Source organism: Monopterus albus, unplaced genomic scaffold (genome assembly GCF_001952655.1).
Source record: "Monopterus albus unplaced genomic scaffold, M_albus_1.0 scaffold4.1, whole genome shotgun sequence".
Taxonomy (NCBI): domain Eukaryota; kingdom Metazoa; phylum Chordata; class Actinopteri; order Synbranchiformes; family Synbranchidae; genus Monopterus; species Monopterus albus.
In genome coordinates, this window is record NW_018127884.1 from 6,330,410 (window position 1) to 6,354,848 (window position 24,439).

Consider the following 24,439-nt stretch of genomic DNA (forward strand, 5'->3'; position numbering starts at 1 on the left):
AAATGTGCTCATAACAATTTGTAAACAGAGACCCCATACAACATGAATCGTTGCAACAAATAATTAGGACATTTAAAACAAGTGGGCTTCTTATTCTATGAAAAAGCAGACTAAAAATTATTTAGTGAAATGTACACGCTGGAATCAAGTCCAGGTGTGATGGATGGATTGTTTTAGCTAGTTTTCAAAACCATGCCACAACACTCCCACCAACAACTGGACAGTAGCAGAACAGACATACATGCAGACTATTCATAGCCGCCTCACAACAAACTACTTGAGTGCAATGGGGGCTTTGCCACCGCTGTTATTTAGCCAGCACAGTCACCATCTCAACTATTCTGACACCAAATGTAAAGTCTAACTCCCTACCAAATCCCTCCCAATTATAAAAGGTCCTTGAGTTGCTGTTTTGCCCCCTCTCCAGCTCCTGTCTGATTACTGAGTGTGGGGTGAGCTGCGCAGGCAATCAGCCGCAAAGCGCAGAGGACCAAGAGGACTGGGGAAAAAATCTAATCCAAAACACTGCAAAAAATAAACTAAAGGGGGACTTCTGGACCGCAATTACAGGCCATCCAGCCAGGCCTTTGCTCCAGCACTCAAGAGCTGCTGTGATTTCCGACAGAAAAGGTTATTAGTTTTTATTGGAGGAAATAGATGCTGGGAGGCTTTAAATGGCACGGTAATGTAGGGGGGCTGGAGGGTAGCCTCCTGACCCAGGTGTCCCAAGGGTCCCATTGCGCTGCCAGGGGACGCACAGAAGCCATCACACACCGTCTCCCCTTCCCCCAGTCCTCGTGCCCTGGAGTTTGAACTCCGAGGCATTGCCTTGAACTTAACCTGGACACAGACTTCTTTTTTTTTTCCTGGCAAACATAAGCATCATTACTGATGAGGTTTCCATAGCGGCACATTCTTCCTCCATCCTAAGTTCACAGGTGAAAACATCTGAAAAACATGGTCACTGAGTCTGTTTTAATGTTTTATCTGACTTAGGTTTCTAATTATTAAAATAAAATCTCTGAAAAAGTATAATATGTTACAGTCATCTGCAGTTTTGAAATATTAACCAAAGCCAAGTAAAGCCAATAAAACCAAAATTAATTGTTTTGTTTTTCTGCAGGAAAGATGACAGTAACTTTAAATTTCTCATAAAATGAAGTGAGTTAAACCCTCATGTTGACATGGTTTTATTTCAATCAATCCCTTTACATGGATATTCTGCCACATACATTTTATCACTATATTTTCAGACTGTTTGTGTATCTGTACACACATACACATTCGTGCCTTTGCCTCCAACATAGCAGCGGCACATGTGAAAACATTATTAGTGAGCGTGGCGGCTGCGTGTTTGCTTGGCTTGGTTTAATGACTGCCTGCATATTTCCTGTCACGAGCATGTGAGTCTGCGGCTCCAGAAGGACAAGAGAAGTATGCGACCATATTTGTCTTTGTGCTGGGCTGCCAGTGTGTGTACTCTACTGTGTGTGAGGTTATTTCAGAATGTGTAAGCTATGATCTGCCTGCACCAGATGAAGTGCTCTCCACAGGCTTCGGTGTGTCAGTGTCCGGTGATAAGGAGCAACCAGACATGCATGCTTTTATCAGCCAGAAGAAATACACTGTACGAAAATGTTTTTAATGATTTTACTATTATTCCATGAATATGATGCAACATTTCAGTCACTTAGATGTGTGAAATGCAATTATTTTGATTACGAGTGTGTGTGTGTCAAAATATGTCACTGTATGTCAAAGTAGATATTATGGTAATGCTATCTTTTGTGAGTGTGCTTGCGTGTGTGTGTGTGTGTGTGTGTGTGTGTGTGTGTGTGAGTGTGTGTGTGTGTGTGTGTTTGTCTTCATTGTGCTTGCTGCCCATGTTCTCCTAATCTGTATTCAGGGCAGGTAGACTTCAGCACAGACCCAAAGCTCAGTAACTAATGGAGGGGCTGATGTGAGCCTGATGACGACCACAGGGCCATTTACACACACACACACACACAGTGCACATATACAAACATAAACACTCTGGTCATTTCCAGCCACATCTGCACCCGTCATGCAGCCAGTAGCCAGGTAAGTTAATTACATTGGCCATTTAATATTGGTGATTTTTTTCTTGAGTGCACAAGGGGTGCAATTTGATAAATTTTATCAACTTTCTGAGTAAGTAAGTAACAATTACAGTGCAAGGCATCATTCGCTTCTGCCTCCGTTCATTTTGCTGCTGCTGTTGTTGCTGCTCCTGCTTAGATTTCTGCCTTTAATTGCCTTCTCTGCAAACTTTTCCAGCGAACCACTGCCCCTCTAAGTTGACTGCCAGGAAGTGCAGGGAATTAGAAAATTAATGTCACACCAGGGTCAGTGCATTCGAATGGCACACATATATATTTGGATGACGTGGTTGCTCTGCTCACAATATTGCAATACCAGTTTTACACAGGTGTTTAAATATAATTTGTTTTGCACAGTTTTCTGCATTAGAAGTGATTCACAGCATATTAGTCCCAAGTGGTCAGATCTGTGTAAAAGCTTCCTCAACAACAACTGAAAAAGAGTCATGTATGAGGTCCTACAAGTCAAACATATAGAGCTAGAGACTGTCACGACACTATCTAAAACCTCACAAGTCTCTTTCATGTACCAACAAGCCAGTTTCCATCCACTTTTCTCATGTCCTCTCATGTTCTGTCTTGTCATCTTGCCTCATATAATATCTGTGGATCTCCTCTGGTCAATGTTCTTTTCTTTTCCCTTCCTATTCTATCGTTTTCCTTGTTACTCTTTCCTGTCTTTTCATATCTTTTCTTTTGCTTTGCCTCCCTTCCTCCTCCTTCACTGAGCTTAGGCCAAAGAGCTGACAGCTAGTGACCTAGGAGCCTCCAAGGCTCCCAAAGAGTAAGGTAATGGGCCCAACCCCGGAACACACTCTCACTCTCAGCACACATGGGGCTGCCGGCTGCTTTGATCCAGTAGCCCCTGCCTGGGTCTCCTGACGCCTGGTGAGGAAATTCATAGGAACAACTGGAAGAGGCCTGTGTTTATTCAGCTCCTTTAATGAGAAAGGAGACGGATTATCGGGGGCCTAGATCTCCCCCAAAAAATACAAGGAAAGAAAACTGCAGCTCCTTCCAGATGTTGCTATTTCACCGGTCACTCCAAAAGAATCCAAGTGAGAGAAAGAAAAAGAGAGAGAGAGGGAGAGTGAGAGGGGAGGTTTCATTATTCAAGAGGGAGAGCTAGTGGTCGGCAGGAGAATTCAGTGTTTTCTCTGTTCTTCTGTCTGGCCAGATGTGGGAGCTGGCCAGCCCTCTCTGGGATAACCCAGAGGACAGCAGGCACCCAGGTGCAGTGGAGGATCTGGGAAGGAGCTTGCAGACATGTTGTTTTTTTTTCCCAGAGGGTGTGAGGGGGTGGGGTTACATGGTTACCAAAGCTCTCAGGCATAAGCTTTACATAAAGTAATTTGTGCTGTCTTAAAATGAAAACCAGAAGAAAAGCTATTTTCTGAGCCTGTCATATAATCTCTAATGTGTTATTTTTACATTTTTTTACACTTAGCCTCACTGAAGTCCATGTTAACATAGTGAAGCAAGTGATGTGGGAGCAGGCGTATGAAGCCCAGGACGTCCAGGAGTTGAAACAGAAGCCCGATCCACATGTACTGCGGCACATGACTACAGGTGGAGGAAAAACAAAAGGAGCCCCAGTAATGGTAAAGCCACTCTACCTGGAGACACATTCAGGCTCTTGACCCTTTTGCTAGAAGACCGAACAGATCAATATGTCTCTCTATTGATTACAGGTCAACCACTGGTCACAGATCTTCACACAGAGAGGGCAAAGGTCAGTCTGTGCTGCTCATTTACATCATTACATCAGATCTTGTCAACAGTATCACCTGTAGTACAGACAGCTTTTGTAGGGCAGTTTGGTTTGACCCGGGCCAATTCCAGTATAAGTCTTTCTTTTTAAATTCAACCTGAAAACCAGACTGCGTTCTAACGTACACAACCAGACTATCCTTTGTTCCTGAAACTAATAACACCTCTAGGTCAAAGGTCAGGGCAGTGATAGGTTAAAGAAGAGATGATTACTGTGTGGCTTTGCGAGTGAGAAGGGTCATGATAGGTCAAGTTCACTAAACAGCAGGAAGCAAATGAAGATTCTGATAATTACTGTGATCCAGTTATATGTGTGTGTACACATCTATAGAGAACCAGTGTGTGCAATCAAACAGATGAGCATGTAAGTGTAATAATATAAGTGTACTTCACAGCTATAAAATTACACTTGAATAGATTCTTAAAATAAACAAAATAAAACTGCAAAATGTGTTGATTTGTACGTCTTTTCAATACAAACAAGGAAAGATGGCTTGAACTGTCATCGTCAAACTATCTTATAAAAACCACTTGTATTTATACAATTATCAGTTTAAAACAGATCCAGATACACTAAAACCTTCAGCATAGAAAATTTCAAATGCTGAATATGTATATAAATAATGAATAAACAAGTTCTCATTAAAGCATAACATATGAATCAACCTTTAGCCTGTGAGGGGCTTCACTGATAATACATCAGTATCAAATTTCTTTCATAGTTCATATTAATTTGTGATGTCACTATTAGAATTTAAAGCTTATTTTTGATGTCCTGCTTATGTTACATTAAAAGATTCAATGATATACAATTTGATCATACTATACAGTCATGCAAAATAATTTTTTATGTTGACTTTGATATGTTTGAAATGTTTATTTTACTTTATTATATTTTAAGCGAAGAACTAAATCTAGACCTTTTGAATGTTTGATTGCCTCTTTTACCTAAGCCATCTTAGGAAAAATGATTCAGTTATTATTTATTTCTTCTTTTAATTAGAGTAAGTAATTTAAGTAGAGTTTGTCAACCAGGTCTATATAAATTATATATATACTATTTTAACTGGATTCTCAGCTTGTTCTAACATGTTAACACACACTCATTACTCACAGTCTGAGAAAATAATGTAATTAAAAAGAAAAATGAACAAGTCATATCTATATTTACTTTCATTCATCATCATGTTTATGACCAGTCACATATTAGAATTATTTAGAGTGATTAAAATAAAACTCAAGACGGGCATGATGTGTTTGAGGTTGTAAACTGTACTGAGTAAGGACAGGGTTCGTTCCAAAAAGGCTGCCCAAAAGTAGAGTATGGTTTAGAAAGAATGGGATATGTGGATGTAATGGATGTATTAGTAAAGATTTTTTTGCACACCCTTTCTCATAATTTAAACTCTAACCCTTTATCTGATAGCTCTTCTCCAATGAAGTTTGCCTTGAGTTTGTCTGGAGATTAAATCTATAAAACACTAACTTTCCTAAAAGAAAGTCCTTCCCCTAAAGTTTCAAATATGTGGTGAAACTACTGTACAATGAGAAAAAAAGAACATTTCGAGGAAACACTTACCAACTGTGAAGCAGAAGAAGGCTTCCTTCGCAGCCCTGTAAAACAAAGAGATGTGTATCATTTTCCACAGTCTTCAGTTTGTACATCCATCAAACAAGTATCTCAAAGAAAACTGAAGTGAAGCACAGGACTCACTGTTCATGATAGTTTATTCCAATTACTATTCAGAACCTTTGGCAACATCCTTCTTACTGACCAATAATGTCAGCCCCAAGGCTGTATTATGCTGACCATGAAATCTTACAGTACATATGAATGGATAAAACCTGAATAATCTGGCAAATCACAAACAGCCACTGTCGTTATATTGCGACTTTGCACTCATTTCTCTCTGCAGGCAATGTGCTGTTTTTTATGAAGTTAACAGTGAACAGCTTTGTCACCACTACTATGGACAGTGCATTTGGAATATAGGGTATGTAAATATGCTTTACTTCTTCTGTTTATCTTGTAAAGTAAGTACAAGATATTTGTATAAGTCTGAGAATGAACAGATAACACACACAAGACCAAGCTAATCACCTTGCGAAGGCAAACCCCCACTAGCTGTGGCTGTGTGGTCATAAATTTCCACCTTGAAGCCAGAAAGATCATTTTTGAGAGGAAAAATCAACCTTGAAAATAATTCCTTCACCTTTCATTTATTGTTAAATAATTACAGACAGCACTGCAGACTCCTCGCCGTATGTCACACTATAGTTTAATTGTGGTGAATAAGCCACAGCTTAGAGAACATAATTGCTAGCTTTACACTGGCAGAAGAAAAGTTGTGCCTCAAGATACTATGAATAAAAGACAGACAGACAAATAATTCATTAATAAACAGAATATATAACTACACATGACACAGTGGGTTTGCTACAACAGAAAGAGAAATTAATCTGCAGTATCCCCTGTGGTGCTGACATTCAAACTTCATTTTAAATTATATTAGTATTATTAATGCTGAACTAAAACTAACACTTCCCTGCTTCTGAGTACACTGTGGTGTGATGATGCTATAGCCTCAATCAGCCTTTAACCCCTGCCCTTAGACAAGGTAAAGGGATACATTCCCTGACTCCAGGTCAGTAAGTAAGCCTGTACTTTTGGATGGCTGCTGCTGATTGTGTATGCACTTTAATAAGCGAGCTGCAGGTCAGGCAGATTTATAGGCCCTGGGTGGGGTGGAGGGACCGGACACCCGTGGCCTCCAGCTTCCCTCTGCGCCATTACGCCAGAGTGAGATATAGTGGGATATTGATCCCTATGCCACTTCATTTCGCAATAACTATTACACGATATTCTCCCAGGCTGCATGTGGCTCCTGATTTATGCTGCCTTGCTATTTACATTAGCAGTAAGTGTTTTTCTATACCAACTGAGAATGGTCTTACAGCCACACAAATGAGCATTCACATTCCATACCATACCTGTCTTTTTGCTGCCTTTGATGCCTTTTCACAGTAGCAGGAGTGCTTAACACTCTGCTGCCTGCTAGGTGAGTAATGGAAGATACAGACATAAACATATTGAGGAATACATTCCAGCTTTCATTACAGTTGTGCGATTGACCTTGAGGCAATGTTATTCTCTGTATTATATCTTATTTAAAATATCTGCCTGATCACATCCACTCTTTAGAATGCTATTATATTCGGGGAGATATTTTTGAATAATTTCCTGTTTATATATTCTGACTTGCTAGTTGGAGTAGTCTACAGTCAGTGAATAGAAACCAATCAAAATAAAAATGACTGCTGCATCTGTGCTGAGAAACAAAATCATTATTTGTGTTAAATAGTTTTGCATATATGCATTTAGATATTACATTTATTTAACGCATCAAACAGATTTACAGCACATCCACAATGCAACATGGTGCACAGCTAACAAAACCAATATAGGAGTTAAATTCAGAAGGCAATTTACACTGTGCTACTGTGTGAATTTATGTCATTGCCAGAAACAAATTTAATTGAATGCTGCCAATTTACAAATTATATTGTATGAAAGAAATTGCTGTCATGATCAGGATAATTAGGATAAGCAGCCTGTGCCTTCTGAGCTTGCACCGTCACCAGCTGCACACTCCAGAGCTGGGTCGCTGCCAAAGTGGCTTCCCTTGCAGTGGCAGGCTGGTGCTGAATGTTTGTTTACACACAGTGTGTCAATGGCAGAGTACGAGACATGAATGGGGGAGAAGCGTGGGAGACAGACCCTGTATAGTGCTGACATTCCCACAGGAAGCCCCCACTGGGGGCAGTTCACCACACATGCCGTCAATGCTACATTGTGCCACAACAGAAAACAAAAGGACTAATGACCCTTAATTGCTTTGGAGCTGTTTAAAATCAGATGAGTGTCGCCTAAGCTGCAGTATGTAAATCAAATCCCCCTCCTCATTTCTCTTCCCAGTCTACCCCCTGAGCTCTCCCCCGTGGCACAATCAAGTCTTTTTCTCATAAGGGGGTGGGCAGCTTATCAGGCTCACTGCCAAGTGAGGGGAGCTGGCAAACGTAGTAATGTGGAGACACTTGTTGCAACAATGCTTGCCTGTTAGCCCAGCACATGGTATAAATGGGGCGGCTGAGGGGTGTGTGTGATGAGCAGATGGGCACAATATAGCTGCCACGTGCCTCCTCAATATACATGGCAGTAGGAAAGACTCGTGCTCTGCTCTTGGCTTTCAAAGATAGCAGACACAGCGTGCGTTTCCCATTAATTAATAGGTACATTCATATGCAAACCAAAGTTTGACTGTATATTAATGCACCATTAGGGCATGTGTGTATGTTTATCTATGTTCCTCTGAGGGCTGCTGTTTGTCACTTGTTTGCATATCTCATATATCAAGAGTTTGTTTTGTGCATGTTTAAAGAGGTCATATAAGGTTTAGTTGAGTTGGGTTTGGAGGTGGTAAACCTTGAATTTTTATTAATACAATTTATGCAATTTTAGAGCTCACCTATCTATGATTCATGATTATCTTTTCAGAGTACAAGCAAAATGAGCATTTGAGGTATTTAATCATAATATATTTTATGACAATAAAGGCCTTCCCGGGTAGGCTAGTGGTTAAGACGCAGCGTTCTCAGGTTCGAATCAGGGTTGCGTCAGGAAGGGCATCCGGCGTAATACAGGTGCCAAATGTCAACATGCGAGTCGTCAGTGTGACGATTTGCTGTGGTGACCCCCTAAACAGGAAAAGCCGAAAGTGACTTTCTTATATTTTATGATAATAAAACATGATACTACAAAAAAAATGTGTCTAATTATTTTGACAGACGCCAGAAATACCTACAGCTTATTAAAATGTGTTACATAATAAAAGAAAACATATTTGCGCTGTAATTATCTATTTAAGCAGATTGTAAATAAGAGGCTTATCGAATCATATCAACTGCTGAATTTTGCCACAGTTGATGCTGTTTCCAGGACTAAGCCTCAGAGCAGACAGCTGTCCCGCACCCATGACCAGAGGTGAGTGATGCCCTCCTGTGTCCCCGTGTCCCACTGCTCCCACCATACCCATTAACATTAAGCCTTAATGTACTTCCTATACCTGCATGCTTTTCTGCTGGAGTCTCTGGTGATTTAAAGACAGCAACAAACCTGTCCCATTTTCAGAGTGACATTATTGATAGACTGTCACTTCAGTTTGTGGGTAACTGCTAATGGTTATTTTATGGCGCATATGTCAAATGTGATGTGTACATTTTTTTCATCTTGTCTCTTATACTATCTTTCTTTGTTGTATTTGAGTCTAATCATGGCCTCAATATCATAGTCACACTGTTATTAGAACAAACTCCCTACAGACTACTACAGTACGTATTACCATTAACAAAATTGACCTTTCAGAGCAATGATCTGCCAAGTACCAAAAAATATGTTATTGATTGTAAAACTTTATGACTTATTTATTTGCATTGTTGAAGTTAATAGTGACAATATTCACCACACTCTGCTGTAAAGACCTGAAAGCTGTGATTCCTAATGGTCCTAGACATGTGCACAAAGCTGGGGGAAAAAAAGTGTGAAAATTAAACTTCATTACAGCTGAATCAGCAGTCAAACAATGATGATGTAGAATGTTGTATTTTGTTTCTGTCTAATGTGATATTTTAAAAAGCCAGCTCCCCAAACAGACCACCACCTCTTCACCTCTCCACTCTTTATCCACTCCAGTGTTTTCTCCCTGTGAACCTGCCTCCTCTCTTGTCATGGATTAGCCTCCATACTTGCGTGAACAAAGACTCAGTCAGCATGTGTTTATGTATTGGTCCATGTGTCGTGTGAAGAGGGGACATGTCTCCCACTTATGTCCGGATCTTGGAGGACCCCATTTTGTTAGGCATTAATCAGAACACCTGCTCAGAGAGCACCCTGTGTCAGTGTCTTACTTCATAGTTTCTGGCTGCCAGGCTTTTTGTTTCAGCACTTGAGTCATCGGCCTTGTTTGAAATCAATTTCCGATTGTGCCTGAGACTGATTTAAGTATGCAAATGCTGCATGTGAAGAAAAGGAGTAAGCAACATACAGAGAGGCAAAAAAAGCCACGGAAAGAGGAGCTGGTTACTGTGAATTACTCTGACATTAAAGAGCAGTAAGTCATCAAGTGTTGTTCCAGCAGGTGGCTGTAAACAAAAGGCAGAAGAAGCAACAAAAAAAAGGTGAATTTGGCTACAACAACAACAACACTATCATGCTCCTTGCTGAAGGACATGCAAGAGAACAGTGCTTGAGAAAAAATGAGTAAAACACTATGACAGAACAAGGAAGACTAGGTCAGAGAAAGGCCAAGAAAAAAGGAAGTATAAGAAAGAGTAGGCAGAGGAAACAAATGAATAAATTCATGGGGCACAAAATAAAAAGGAAGATGGAAGGAGGAAGGAGTAGAGGAAAGGAGTTGGAGTCATCAGTGGAAGATTTTTATTGTCCGGACACAGGAAATGCACACAAAAGCACTGGGAAGATTCAGCTAAGTATCATATGCAGTGACGTTATTGCCATGGTTACAGAACAGTGGAAAATATTAATCAAGCCCTGCACTTGCAACAGGGAGAAAGATGGTGGAAGGAGAGATAGGAGGAAGACACCGATGAGATAGACAGAGGGTTATAAAAGGGGAAAGGAGAATAATGGCACAGTCTCTATATGTTTGTGTTTTCGTGATTTTCTGTGTTTTAATGAATAAGTCCATGACTATCCCTACCAAGCTTTGGACATCTTTATGTGTACGTTAATCGTGACATTTTTGAGAATGGATTTGTGACTCCTTTGTCAAAAATATATTTTTAATGGGGAAAAAAATGCTACTATCAAAAGTCGTCTGGCTCACATCTGCACAAAGAGGAGTCACAAATGTGGAATGAGCTCAATTCTCGACTCATTTCATAGTGGGGTGAACTCACTTTTCAGCTCACAAAGATTTGTTTTAGCTCCCTCACTGCATTTCAGGTTGAATTTCACGTGCTCAAATGTCTGCTGATACTTTCTTTCTTGGTGAAGAATAAAAATCTAGAACCATCACACATGAGTGAAATCATTAATAACAAAACCTGCAAATGTTTGCCACATAAAAATGAAATGTTTTCATCTATCATTGTGGGGGTTTTTTTCTGTGTAAGGGTACACTTATCCATGGTTCTAAATAAATCCTCTAAAAACCAGAGCTTGCATACTGTTACAGAAGCAGACAGAAAAATTATGACGATCATTTTCAGTCATATTCCATTATGATGCTCCTCTCAGTCACATTTCCCTGCACACTGCAGAAGGGGAAAGTTGAAGATTGTTCTGTTTGATGAAGCTGTAGACTGTTTGCTCGCTGTCTGCAGGAACTGTCTTGAAAACAATCTATCTGAAACTCCCCCCGCTGAGCAAAATGTTAAATAAACAAAGGCAGGGATAAACAAAATCTCACCATTTCAGTGTCACTGAGAAGAAAGCTAACATTTTAATGCTGCAATTGTGAAAAGGAGGTGGCAGCCATTACGCGATCATCATTTAAACTTTGGACACACGGTGGATTTAGTTCTTCAAAAGATAGATAGATAGATAGATAGATAGATAGATAGATAGATAGATAGATAGATAGATAGATAGATAGATAGATTTTGGAAATCACTGGGGGAGAAATGGAAGAGTCTAAAATGTAAAATAAAATCCAAGCTGTAGAACACATTTTAAGGTTTAATACTAACTTACTCCTTGAAAACAAATGACATATATTAATTCACATTGTGGTCATGTAGATAAACCCATATACAGTAGAAAGGCATGATAGTATAAAAATAAAACAAGGTGGATATTATTTGGACACATAACTGTGGAGTACCCCAGGGTACTGTCTTTAGCTCAATGATGTTTCCACTGAGATATGTCATTCCCTCAGACACATGAGTGTTCAGTGCTATGCAGACACCATTCAGTTTTATCTCTCTTAATCTTAACAACATTAAGAAATTTGACAGCAAATGTCAATGCTTTTTGAAAAACTGGATAACTCAGATTGTCTCATAATTAACCTCAAATCCTGATCATACTGGAATCTGCAAATACAGTGATCAAGGTGTCATCTTTACAAAACGGTCTCCTAAAAATTGTGAAACCAAGTGCTGTGAGTACCTACAGATAACCATAAAAATGTTTAATTATGCTGGTGTCACACTTCTAGTGCATACTGTACTGCACAATCTGATATTTTGGTTGGGAAAAATCTGTATACATATTTTACTGATATATTCAGCATCAACATATTTGCAAATTAACATTTCCTCATTATGTTAAGAAAAAACATCTGCTCACAATTATTTTTCTGTAAAAAATCTATTTCCTGCTATAAATTAACTTAAGTGTACTGCATTTTTATTGTATTTACACCTACTGGTGAATTAGATTGCAGTTCACACAAAAAGGCTTCAGCCGGAATCAGACAGCCGAAAAGGCATTACTCCTGTACTGGTGGCTCAACCATCCAAATGCTAAGGATGACTGTGGCTTCTTCATAAGTGGCATATTTCAAGACTCGATTAAAAACTTGTGTCAGACTTGCTTTTACTTGTACTGTCATCTTACGGTGTCTGTGGTTTAGAATTATTTTAAATATTTCACTCAGCCATCCATGTTGACTGCACTATTTTATTTTTTCATTTAGTATGCAAAAATGACTTGATAAAATTTGGGGGTTTCATTAAAGCATGAAAATAAGAGTTTTAAGTCTTAGCATGCAGTTACTAAACTCTTAAAATACCTTCACTGAATACTGAGCTGCAACAAAGAATTTTGATGAGAGAAGTTTTTAAGAAGTTGGCACAAGTTGGTTCTTTTATGAGTGATTTGCAGAGTGACAGGCAGTGGTCATGCAGGAAATCAGCCAATAAAGTCATAACTGAGTGATTTGAGTTCAACATTGGTTCCATCCCTGCCTATGCTAATCCGGGACCCTAGCGTCTGAAATTCCCCTGCCCATGCCTGTGACATGAACGCAAGGACATGTAGGTAAGACAGGGGCACGTGTAACAGAAGGAGGCCTGAGCAGGGTGGCCATTAAGGTGCCTGATGTGACCATGACCACTTCTAGAAACAATTTAATTCCATAGCTTCAGCCATCTCCAGCTGATCTACTCCTCCAAGGTCATTTACTGTGCCACAGAAGGTCACATGATTAATGAGTGACAGACCCTCTGGTGCAATAACGTGTATGAACGTGGCCCGTTAATTAGACAGGGGGCCACAGAGAATGAATGGCCAGGGACAGCTTGGCCGCCTCACAACCCCATCCTTTCTGGACCCCATTTATCATTTTCATCTGCACAAACAGACACATACAAGAACTCATAATATTCCCCCAAACACTGTCTTCTCATTATAAAAAAAAATCACAAACTGAAAAACTATAATACTACCAATGTTTTAGCATAACTAATAACTCAACAATGTAAAGTACATTATATCATTTAAAACAAGCACACAATCACCCTGATTAAAAAAGCAAAAGTTTTTCTAAATGACAAGTGCAACTAAACAGGTCCAACTGCTGGCCAGAGGTGCTGTGACCACTGTCCTCAGGTTGATCTGGATATGGATCATTAGAACGTTGTGTTGTTGCAGTACTTTTCCAGGACTATGATAAGCTCTCTGCATTACAGAGGGCAATCTCCAAGAGGAAATGAAACACTCTGCTGCCACAGACTGGCTTTATTAGAAGACAAAAAATCCGGCCTCTCAGAATATACAGATCAGGAGATTTAATTGATGCTGACCGACTGTCACTGCACTCCCATAGCTGGGAGAAACAAGAGTGTTTAACACTGCTCCACTGTAAATCGTATTCATTTTTCAGTCTAATCAACTTAATGCAATTCCAATAAGTCCATTTCTTAGAGTGGCCTTGTTGATTTGAAACCTCATAGCCCTCTGTTTTATTTTCACCAGTGCCAACAAATGTAATGGCTGCTAAGTATATTGGGCAATAACATAAGAATGCTCTACATCCCGTGCATCCATTTCAATTTTATCTTGAGGTCATAGCATTACGGATATACCCCACTGAGGTCATTAATCATAAATACATACGTTGTATGTACTAAGAACCAGTAGGGAGAAATAGGCTTTATGGAAGGTTTCAGATGAGGACTTGGGTAAGACCAGGGGACACAATGGCTATCTATGTAAACAAATCTCATCATTTATTTCATCATTTCACCTACTGTCCCTCAGTGAGTTTTTCTCAACACTGGCACACATTCAGACACTCACTATACAGTATGTACAGAGAAGTACACATTTCCAATTATCATTGTCCCAGAAACATAACAAGCAGTGGCAGGGTGGACCAGATTCACCCAGAGCACAACCAAGGAAACATCTTATGGCATCAGGAAAAATCTGAATATGTTGAGATGTGCGTTTTTGTGTAATGACGTTTTATTGTGAGATAAATTCTAGGTCATAGGATATTAGTCTTTAGTTATGAATATGGAGGAATAATTATTTTTGAGACATGCTGATAATAAACATAATTTTGAAAGGTACTGCTGACATTTTTACACTACTTTTTATAAATGAACAACAAAAATAATAAAAAAAATATTCTTGCATCTTATCAAACATTCAGAGAAACTCTTGACCCTTCTGAATAAAGCACCTCTCTGGAGATTTGACACACATCTCTCAGCACAGATCTGAAGACAGCCATGAATGTTGTTTGCCCTCTGATATATTTTTAATATTCAGATCATATCAAATATGTCCTCTCTCAATTATTGATCTATCTATCTCGTAGCAACATAACACATGCTGAGCTTCGGCATGTGATTTCTATGCTCCAGTCAATATGTCGTCTTCCCTCTATTCAGTATCAGGACGGCGCTGGCTACTCTCTAGACGTGATGCACTTGGCCAAAGGAACCATCCTGGGCATGTGGCAGTGAACTCTATGACCACAGTGTCAGTCCAGAATACTGAAGAACTGTATTTGCTCAAAATCAGAGATAAAATGCACATATGTTTGTCAGAGAATGATTAAGAATATGGCTGAATTTTTTTTTCTTCCATTAATTGCTATGAAAAATTCTCAGCATTTTCAAAATCCCACAAACAAAACATTTTACATTTAAAGTACACTGCAATGCATGTTCGCATACTGCATGACGAAAACATGTTCGCGTGTAAAGGTCATACATGCACTTAGGCATTTTGAAATGACAGCCGCTGTAAAACCAAATATCTGTCGTGTCTACCCAAACACTTTTTTCTAAAGGAACATAGTGCAACACAAACATATCAGAGTCTAATGGAGTGAGTGTTTTTCATCCTGTCTTTTGACCAACAGCATGTCCTGTGGTGGCTCATTTCCTTAGTGTAAGAGATTCCCACCCTCCATCGCAGACAGGCTACAGGGGGCAAGATGGAGAGAATGCGAGATGGAGGGAAGGAGCAGAGTAGAAGAGGGAAACCATGCTGGGAGAAAGGAAATCTTCCATGTGCAGAAACAGAGTGGCTAGAGGACATTTCACGCTAATGGCGGCCGGGCCAATTGAAATGACTGCAGCGCTGCATGATTTGAAGGTCAGGAGACAGCAGATTATATTCCAGTGGTGGTGAAGGGGGATTGGAGGAGTAAAATGGAGCTTCCCCACCACCCCGCCCCTTCTCCTCTCCTGAATTATTGCAGAACAGCCAAGATGGAATCAACATAGCACCAAACCCCACCATCATTACTCTTACACACAGCAGCACACCATGAAACACACAGCCTCTATATCATGATGAGAAATTCTGCTCTGGAAAATTCAGAAGCTCAGTTTGTAAAACACAACAGCACAACAAACTGCTCTGCTCACTCTACAGCACACTGTCTTAACGCTTTCTCATTATGCAATGAAATTCCAGTACATTTATGCAGAATACTGCCACTAGAAATTTCACTATGAATAACAAAACAAGAGTAAACTGTTACAAAATACTGTACAATAATAGCTAATGTGCTTGTGAACACCAAAGCATGATCAGGCTTTTTCAGTAAACTGTCAAAGCTCTTATTTTTACAAAAGAACAAACAATGAGATTTCCTCCTGTGGAGATGAGTGACACACTGGATAAACCAGCATGGCCAAAAAAGCCTTTGGTCAGGTTTACGTACAGATGAGGGCGCAAAAGTTACTCACACATGAGAAAGAAGTGATCATGCACCTGACTGCAGTGATAAGCTGCAATAAGATGTAGACTGACCATACATATTTACTCCATACACTGTGCAAGGCAGGCCAACATGATTAAATCGTGTTTTATCCAATGATTATTAGAAATTAAAGGCAAAAGAACCTCAAGCCTAACATGAAAACAAATATGGAAACAACAATAAATGAGGCAACAAAGATGTCAAGGAGAATTTCAGAAATCAGAGACATTAATGCAATTAAATGAATTCCCTGGAGGCATCAGCTTCTCTATCTGCTTGATGTGATTTTATAACTTCTGGAGGCTGTGCAATTTTTCACCATCCCCATTAGACATGTGCAGATGTCTCAGGAATTCTGATCATTAAAGCAAATCAACATTTTCCATGTGAATCAAACTTACAGATGCACCTGTTTTAGTGAGGAAGAAAAATAGCGTCCCAAGCAGCAGTGACAAGAATTTAGATGGAGCTCTTTCCAGTGTCAGTAAACACTGTCAGCTGCAGGCAGCATCCAATCCCAGCTGCTCTACGACGCTGACAGCACTGAGGTGGACATCTTATAGAAGAGGAGCAGATGCCATTCTACGTGAACAGCCCATAGACGAATTTGTATCATTGAAGGAATAAAACAAAGGCAAAACCGGGCTAAAAATAATAACTCAATAGCTCAATAACTCATCTCAAATATTTTGTATTGCTCTGTTGTATTGCATTATACACTCTGCTTCACACAAAAGAAAAGGGAAAAGGGTGGATAGCTTTAGTAAATATAGAAAACCCTTCTGGAGCTAAGAAGTGAAACAAGTGCTGATTTTGCTGGCTTGAGAATTTGTATTTCATATATTTTTGGTATTTTATAAACTTACAAGTCTAATTAAATGTCACATTGCAAACAGGAAAAATCAATTCAACTATACAAAGCTGGAGTAAAAAATTACTATAGTTTTTTTTTCTTCCACTTGTAAATGACTTGATTAAATATTCACGCATTTTAAATGAAAATTGGATTAAATGAAAATGAAATGGACAAAAAGACAAATTCCACACAGGAAGTGTCAGATCAAAGTTTTACACTTGTTATAAAACTATTAATTAATTCAAAAGGATTTCCCTAAGGACACCATGTCATTACTGATTAATAATGAGCAGGTCAGTAGTGTTTCATGACCTGTGCACGTATGTACAGGAGGGAGAAACACAGACAGTGACAGTGTTAAAATTCTCCCCCACTGGCTAGTGTGCTAGTAAAACTGTAGAGGAGATAACAGCAAACCCAGTTAGCCCAGTCAATCCAGTGCATGTCTGAATGGCTGACTATGTTAAGCTCTTAAAGCAGGCATTAATCCAGGATTTTAGGAGCAGAGCCAAGTTTGGAACATTATCATAGCAAGGCCCAGACCTTTTCTGGAGCTCTGTCACTATGCAGACCTACTGTCAGCCTCAGTCTCAAAGGCCTCAGACAACTGGACTGAAATAACAGGCATGATCATAAAATATAACATAAAATCTTTAAATGATTAGAGATGTATTTGACTTTCCACTTGATTTATTACAATCTCAGCTTCATATCAGTTTATTGGGATTTACCCAAAATGGATTTCATATACTGGTTATGTATCAGAATCAGATCAGTATTCAGGAAATATATTTTACTCGACCAGATAAGTGAACGCCTCATCTGTAGTGTTAAGTGAAGCATTGTAGCAAGGCTGGCTGAGAGTACTGGCTCTCCCGGAGCCTGAGTGACCTCTCTGGCCAGCCTCAGTGCTAGCCTCGCCCCTCTAGACATATAGGCCAAGCCAGAGCAGACAACATAGCAGAGCCTTCTCTGCTCCCCTCGACTCCAGATACACACAGGGCAGTTCAGATCAGCATCTAAGGTAGCTGTGCAGACAGACAAACATTCTGTATTAAAAACAGACAGCTCCTGACCATGCATCTGCAAAGGTAGCATCATCATGTTTCAGCAGTGGCACAAACCCCCAGCAGCCAACGGGACAGAACGGCAAACACACGTCACATGATGACACGCACGCACACACACATAAATCCTGGGGTGCAGTCTTAGGGCTTGGGCCAATGCTTACAGATAGAGCATGGTCTTAGGGAACTCGGTGTGTTTGCTGGCAGTTGGGGAATATTAGGGGTTGTGTGTTGACTGATAAATCTTCCTGCACAGTGTAGAGGACCTGAGTTATCATCAGACATATGAAAAAATGCCAGAGAAGCCGTGGAAAAAAAGAGAGGAAATTAAATGAAAGGGGCATGAAGAAAGGGAGAAAACCATCTTGGTTTCCTCATGGCTCCTCATGCTCACGCACAAATGCTTTCTGTATGAGGAATTACAACCACTGTCAGTTTAATCTACGTATCAGATTTCATTAATGTCTCTACACTTACTCTGCTTGTGTCGTGAGCACAACGGTAGCTAAAGCACCATGTGGTTTATACACATGTCAAAAAAGTCTTGTTTGTAAGAATACCTTTACTTCCTGTGTGGGCTTAGAATCTGGATCATCACTGTTTGACAGTTTTCATTTACTGTTTGCTGTATTGTAGATGATAAAAAAACATACCGATTGTTAATACAAAGTCTATATTTTGATTTATATTTGAATTATAATGATGGTCTCACTGCAATGAGGACAATATGGAACTAGATTCTTTATTCTCTGCTAGTTTTGGCACAGGTTATTGCAAATACTGGAGTGTGATGCATAAAAACAAGAAAAACTTGATGCTCTTTATGTGTGAATATGTTATACAGTAAACGTCCCTTAACTGCTGGCACACTTAGTTGCCACTTTACCAGGTACACCTAGCTATACCTAACGCAGTCTGATACATAAGCTCTGCAATAGCTTCCTTTAAGAAGGGTCAAATGATCAGTTTTTGTTGAATTGCTTAGCAGAGGTATTTGTAATGTTGGTTTCCATTCCAGTTATGTTACAGAGAGTTGACTAAATTTGTATTCATTATGCAATGGTGGAAAGTAACTAAGTACATTTACTCAACTACTGTATTTGAATGCAATTTTGAGGTAAGTGTACTTTACTTGAGTATTTTCATTCTGTGCTACTTCATACTTTGACTTCACTCCGATTTAAATATTGTACTTTTTACTCCACCAAATTTGTTTGATAACTTTAGTTACCAGTTACTCCACCAAATTTATTTGATAACTTTAGTTACTAGTTACTTTTCAAAATCAAATTAATAAAAATACACTCTAATCATATGACTTCATTGATCCCTGCAGGAAGTTCACAAGCTACGCAGCAGTGTGTAAAGTACTACAAATCAGTATATAAAGTATAAAGGTATGTATATAAGGTAGGTTATATAAGTATATAAGGTAGTTAAAATTAGCTCTACCTTTTCCAGCTGCAACATTAAAGTGATGTACAGAATAATGCATCAGTTATTCTAATCAAATATTATAATATACATGAATGTGAAATGTGCCATTCTACATAATATGTTCTTTTACTTTTGGTACTTTAAGTATATTTTGATGAGAATACTTTTATACTTAAGTAAAGTGCAGGACTTTTATTTATAAATGAAAATTTTTACACTGTTGTACTGCTACTTTTACTTAAGTTAGGGATCTGAGGACTTCTTCCACCAGTGTTTTTATGACTATGCCACCTATATATTGTAAATCCCAAACTGGTTAGTCAACAGTGACTCTGCTGTGTACTCACACACAGCTAAATTATCAAGGTTAATATTACTCCGAAAGTGAAAAAAAAAACTGAGTGAAGTCCACACTCACCAGAGAAAAGCACGTTTGATATTTGGAATACCTGCCCCAAAGTCATGCCAGCTCTGTGAGTGGACAGATAATTCTCCAATCAACACTTGTCAACTCCAAGAACTCCAAGTAATTGCAACTGAAAAAATCAACACTTATTAACACTGGGAGGGCTGCTGTGCATGGTATTTGGGTTTATGTGTGTTAGTGACTGTGAGTGAGTTGGTGAGAGAGAAAGAGAGCGGGAGAGAGAAAGAGAAAGAGAGAGAGAGAGAGAGAGAGGGTCCAAATGGAATTCAGCCCTAGAATAAATCACTGTCGCCACAGAAACAGCCCGACAGCTGTGATGGATGGCTGAAATTTTTGTGTTGATGTCTTTAGTATTGCTGACAATTTGGTAGTCCTGGCTTTTCCACTTTTCTTTTGCTTGCGTGTGGCTAAACACATCTAAATGCTGGCACATACCCATACTGAGGCAAGGTCTTTTGTGTAATACTAAAAACACCCTTTGCCCGTTTTATTTATTTTGCACAGAGTTTAATTTAAATTAATTAACAAATGTAAATTCTTATAAATTTTCAACACTTTTTAAAAGTTATTAATGAAACTCTGACCCCATTAAGCATTTGTATACCATGTGTGTGTTTGTGTTTGTCACACTATGTCACTATGGTCACATGCTTATTTTTTTAGTACGTGTATGCACTGACCCTCTAACTGGGTGGTATGACCCAGTGACTGTGGTTGTAGTATACGTTATGTTCCTGTCAGTGACGTCCACGTTTCACGCCATCCATTCAAACTGATGATAAAAAGGTGATTTTCTTTCTTTTTTCCAGTCGGCATGGCCCCTTCATTCCCAGTCCTGTTATCTGGTCCACTCCTGTGCTACTGGGTGGTGACTCTGCTCCTGACCAAAATGCACAGTCACCCTTTTTTCTAATACACAGCATTTCAGCACATGCACACACATACACGCACGCACATACGCACACTTCACTGTTACTGTGCAAATTTCAAAATTCCAAAAATAAACCACATTAGATTTTCAGACACAAACTGTATCTATAAACCTATGCATAAAGTTACATAAACACAGGAACAAAATACACCATTACACACACACACACACACCAAGTAAAGAGTTGGGCCGCTCTAAGCCAGCCCCCCCACATCCAGGGTTTCCATCTGCTCTCACCTGGCAGGATCAAAAAAGAGCACACTTCCCACAAACTTGCAAGGAATCAATACTTTCTCCACCAAAACACAGCAGTCACAGCCTCAGCCTCAGTCCCAGCTGCACACTAACTGTACTCAAAGTACTGTAGACTGAAAAAAGAATCCACAGAGCAGAAAATAAAAAAAGGATTTACTGACCTTACTGTCTTTTTTCTCCCTTTTCTGTCTCACGTCCAATCCCTCTTTTTCTTCTGCTGGTTCTTGTCCTCTAAACCTCTAGTCTAAGTAAGTCATGCAGGAGCTGCTTCCTGCTCCTGCTCAGCCCTACACCACTGTATTAGTTTGATTTCACACTCTGCAGCCTAGCCTCCTGTCCTGAAGGGGACGGTGAATGTGCTGCTTATTTAGAAGCCGGCGCGCACTACCTGGGCTTGTAGGAAGCTGTTTAAAGCATGAGGCAACATCCAGGGTGCATAATACCCCCTCTTCTTTAAACACACATGCACATCTTCTCTCTCTCTCCCTCTCGCTCAAACACACACTCACTAGCTGGCTGCCTCACAAGACAGGCAACGGCAAAGACACGCACGTGCGCGCACACACATGCACACAAGAAAAGTGAGATACACACACATGCAAGCGGTCTGTCAGAGGTCTCTCTACCTTGGCTGGGATAGCAGGCAGTGTGAGAATACATACACAGGCACACTGAGGTGGGCTGGCTGCTCCGTTCTGTCTCCTTCTCTCTAAGTGTTTAGAAGACAATTTCAACAAGGGATTGCTCCCAATCTACTAGGGTGATCCACATGGATGAGTTATAATATGCTTGCCACTCTCTCCCTCTCTCTTGCCCCCCTCCTTCTTCCTCTGTTCCCTCTCTCTCTCATTCTCTGTCTCACTCTCTCACTCTTTCGCTCTCATGCTTGTTGTTTTAGCCTATTATCGAGCCGTCACCGCTTTCAGTTCAGGAGGAAAGCCTTCCCTTCTTGGATTCTATATTTCTCCTCTCTCTGGATGTGCATGAGATGGGGCCAAAGACTGACTCCACCTGAATGTGTATTAGTAAAATGCATTATTTATTTAAAGCTGCATTCATTTTTTTTTCCAGATATGCTGGTGGACGCGCGGGGGAAGGGAGCAGCAGTGGTGACTGCATCAGCAGCGAAGGGGTGTATTTATGATGTGTGTGTTTGGGGGAGGCAGGGGTAGAGGTAGGGAGTAGAGATGAAGGGTCAGGATGTGGGATAGTGGGGGTCTGAAGGGAAGTGAAAAGAATGCATAAGATATGATTTTAATTTATTTATTTATTTATTCAATGGCAGGGACTGCCCTATCATCCAGTATGCTATTTAATGACATCACTCCTGACTTCTCCAAGCTGTCCCAAATCTCATTGTCACTCTTTTTTCTCTCTAAAATGACTTAAATTTATTGCACTGTTTTTGTGTGTGTGGGTGTGTGTGCGAGAAAGAGAGAGAGAGAGAGAGAAAGAGACCAGGAAAACAAAAATAAAGTAACAAAATGTGGCAGACAGTCATAGAAAGCATAAGAAAGAACAAATAAAATTCCATAATTAAAAACACAGATTACTTGTAACACATTGTTCCTTAATACTGAACAATTACTTGTAAATATAATCTATTAAGTATGACTTATATTCAAAAAATTTAATCCAAAATTCATAAAACATTACACTGTTTACAGTAATTTCCACAGTGTAAACTTTTGCGAGGTGGTTAAAATGGTCCTGTGTATAAATACACAATCAAAATGCTAAATCCCTTTCAGTTTTTTGTAATTTAAAAAAGCATGAGCATTTGATTTAACTGTCGCTATTTTAAAATACAAGGTAATTTAGAAATTTTTATAATCAGATATACATTTATATTTTATCAAAAATGTATGAAAATTCAAGAAGAATAAAACAAATCGCTGCTACAGCTTTTGCTCTTTTCATGAGTTGTTTCAATTTTACTAACAAAATGTTTTAAGAAATGTAATAAATGCATATAATATATTACTAGCAGTCTATGATTACAATAATTATCCCAGGTTTTTGCACAGGTTGAGTGCAGTGTATGAAAAATTCACATGATCCTCACACACTTAAGTGAAGTACGTGAAACATCTGTGTGTCAAAAAAACAATTTCTTAACTTATTTTATGTCATTTGCAGACTACAATGATGATACTAAACTAATTAAAGACAAGACACAAAGCCTTAGTTTGTATCTTTACTGTTAATTATAGTGGCTGCTACAATGTAAAAAAGTTGAATAATTAATCACACAAACAATGAGTGTGAGTCCAGGCCCAGTTACAGGCCTGGACTCAGACACACAGAGGGGTGGGAGGCTGGAAATGACTGTGTAAGCTGGACGGACTGCTGCCATGTGCACCCATGGGGGCAACCAGCCAGGCAGGAGTCATGACTGCAGAGTGGACCCCCAAGACTCTGTCAGCACTATCAGCCTTCCTTCTCTCCCACAGCAGGAGAAACAGACCAACACAACAGAACCACAAACAGCAAAATCATTCAGTATGAAGGCTGCTAGCCTCTGCTAAACAGCTAATTGTCATTTTCTTCTCATCACAGTGAAGCTAAACAAATGTATTAATCTCCCCCATACAAGCTTCAAACAAATCTACATTTAACAACTGATGAACACATAGTTACTCGGTTTAAAATCTACAAAAAAGATTGAGAGCTAATTATGTACACAATCCATGGCTATCCAGGTGGCGCTCACTGTACTACACTTTATTATAAAGAAGTCAAATTCAGTCTCCCGCTGTCTGCCCCCCTCAGAGCCTGTTAACAGCTTGGTCCTGAGCCACAGGATGCCCATCTACTGTGGCTGCGAAAGGAAATGATGTGGCCCAGGGCCCAGCCAGGCCGTTCCATCACCACCATTAGGGCTTAAGCAGAACTGGAAAATTACTCCAATGGCATTAACAGTCCATCTCCATCATTTTAATACTGTCACAATCATGAGAATTTCTAATATTATTTTTAAAATCCTTGGTAAGAAAAAAAAAAGGAATTTCATTTCCTTTGCTAAGTAAGTGAATGGACAAGGAAGTGATATCTTATGAGACAGGAAAAGAAAGTGATAAAGAGTCACCTCTATTCCTCTCACCAACCCTTACATTGCCACACACCTCTGGCCATCTACAGCATTGTTGTGCTCTGCCAGCCTCACTATGTTAAAAGTTGCAAAAAATAGCAACTTGAAAAATAGACAATATTAATATTAATGAGTGGCCTGGTCCCATTATGTGACTGTTATACAGTAGTAGTCTTTGTCACACATGTCATGTTTTCTCCTTGGACTCACCACCTGACCACTGATACGTAAACCTGT

General features: G+C 39.5%; 1 protein-coding gene across 1 annotated transcript in view; it reads right to left on the reverse strand.

The window, feature by feature from the left end:
- zfhx3b (zinc finger homeobox 3b) overlaps positions 1 to 24,439 on the reverse strand; it is a 232,069-nt gene that overhangs the window by 186,041 nt on the left and 21,589 nt on the right. Inside the window, exon 2 of the mRNA XM_020607491.1 lies at positions 5,470 to 5,504. The gene's annotated coding sequence lies outside the window, so the exon portion shown is untranslated. The remainder of the gene's footprint in view (positions 1 to 5,469; positions 5,505 to 24,439) is intronic.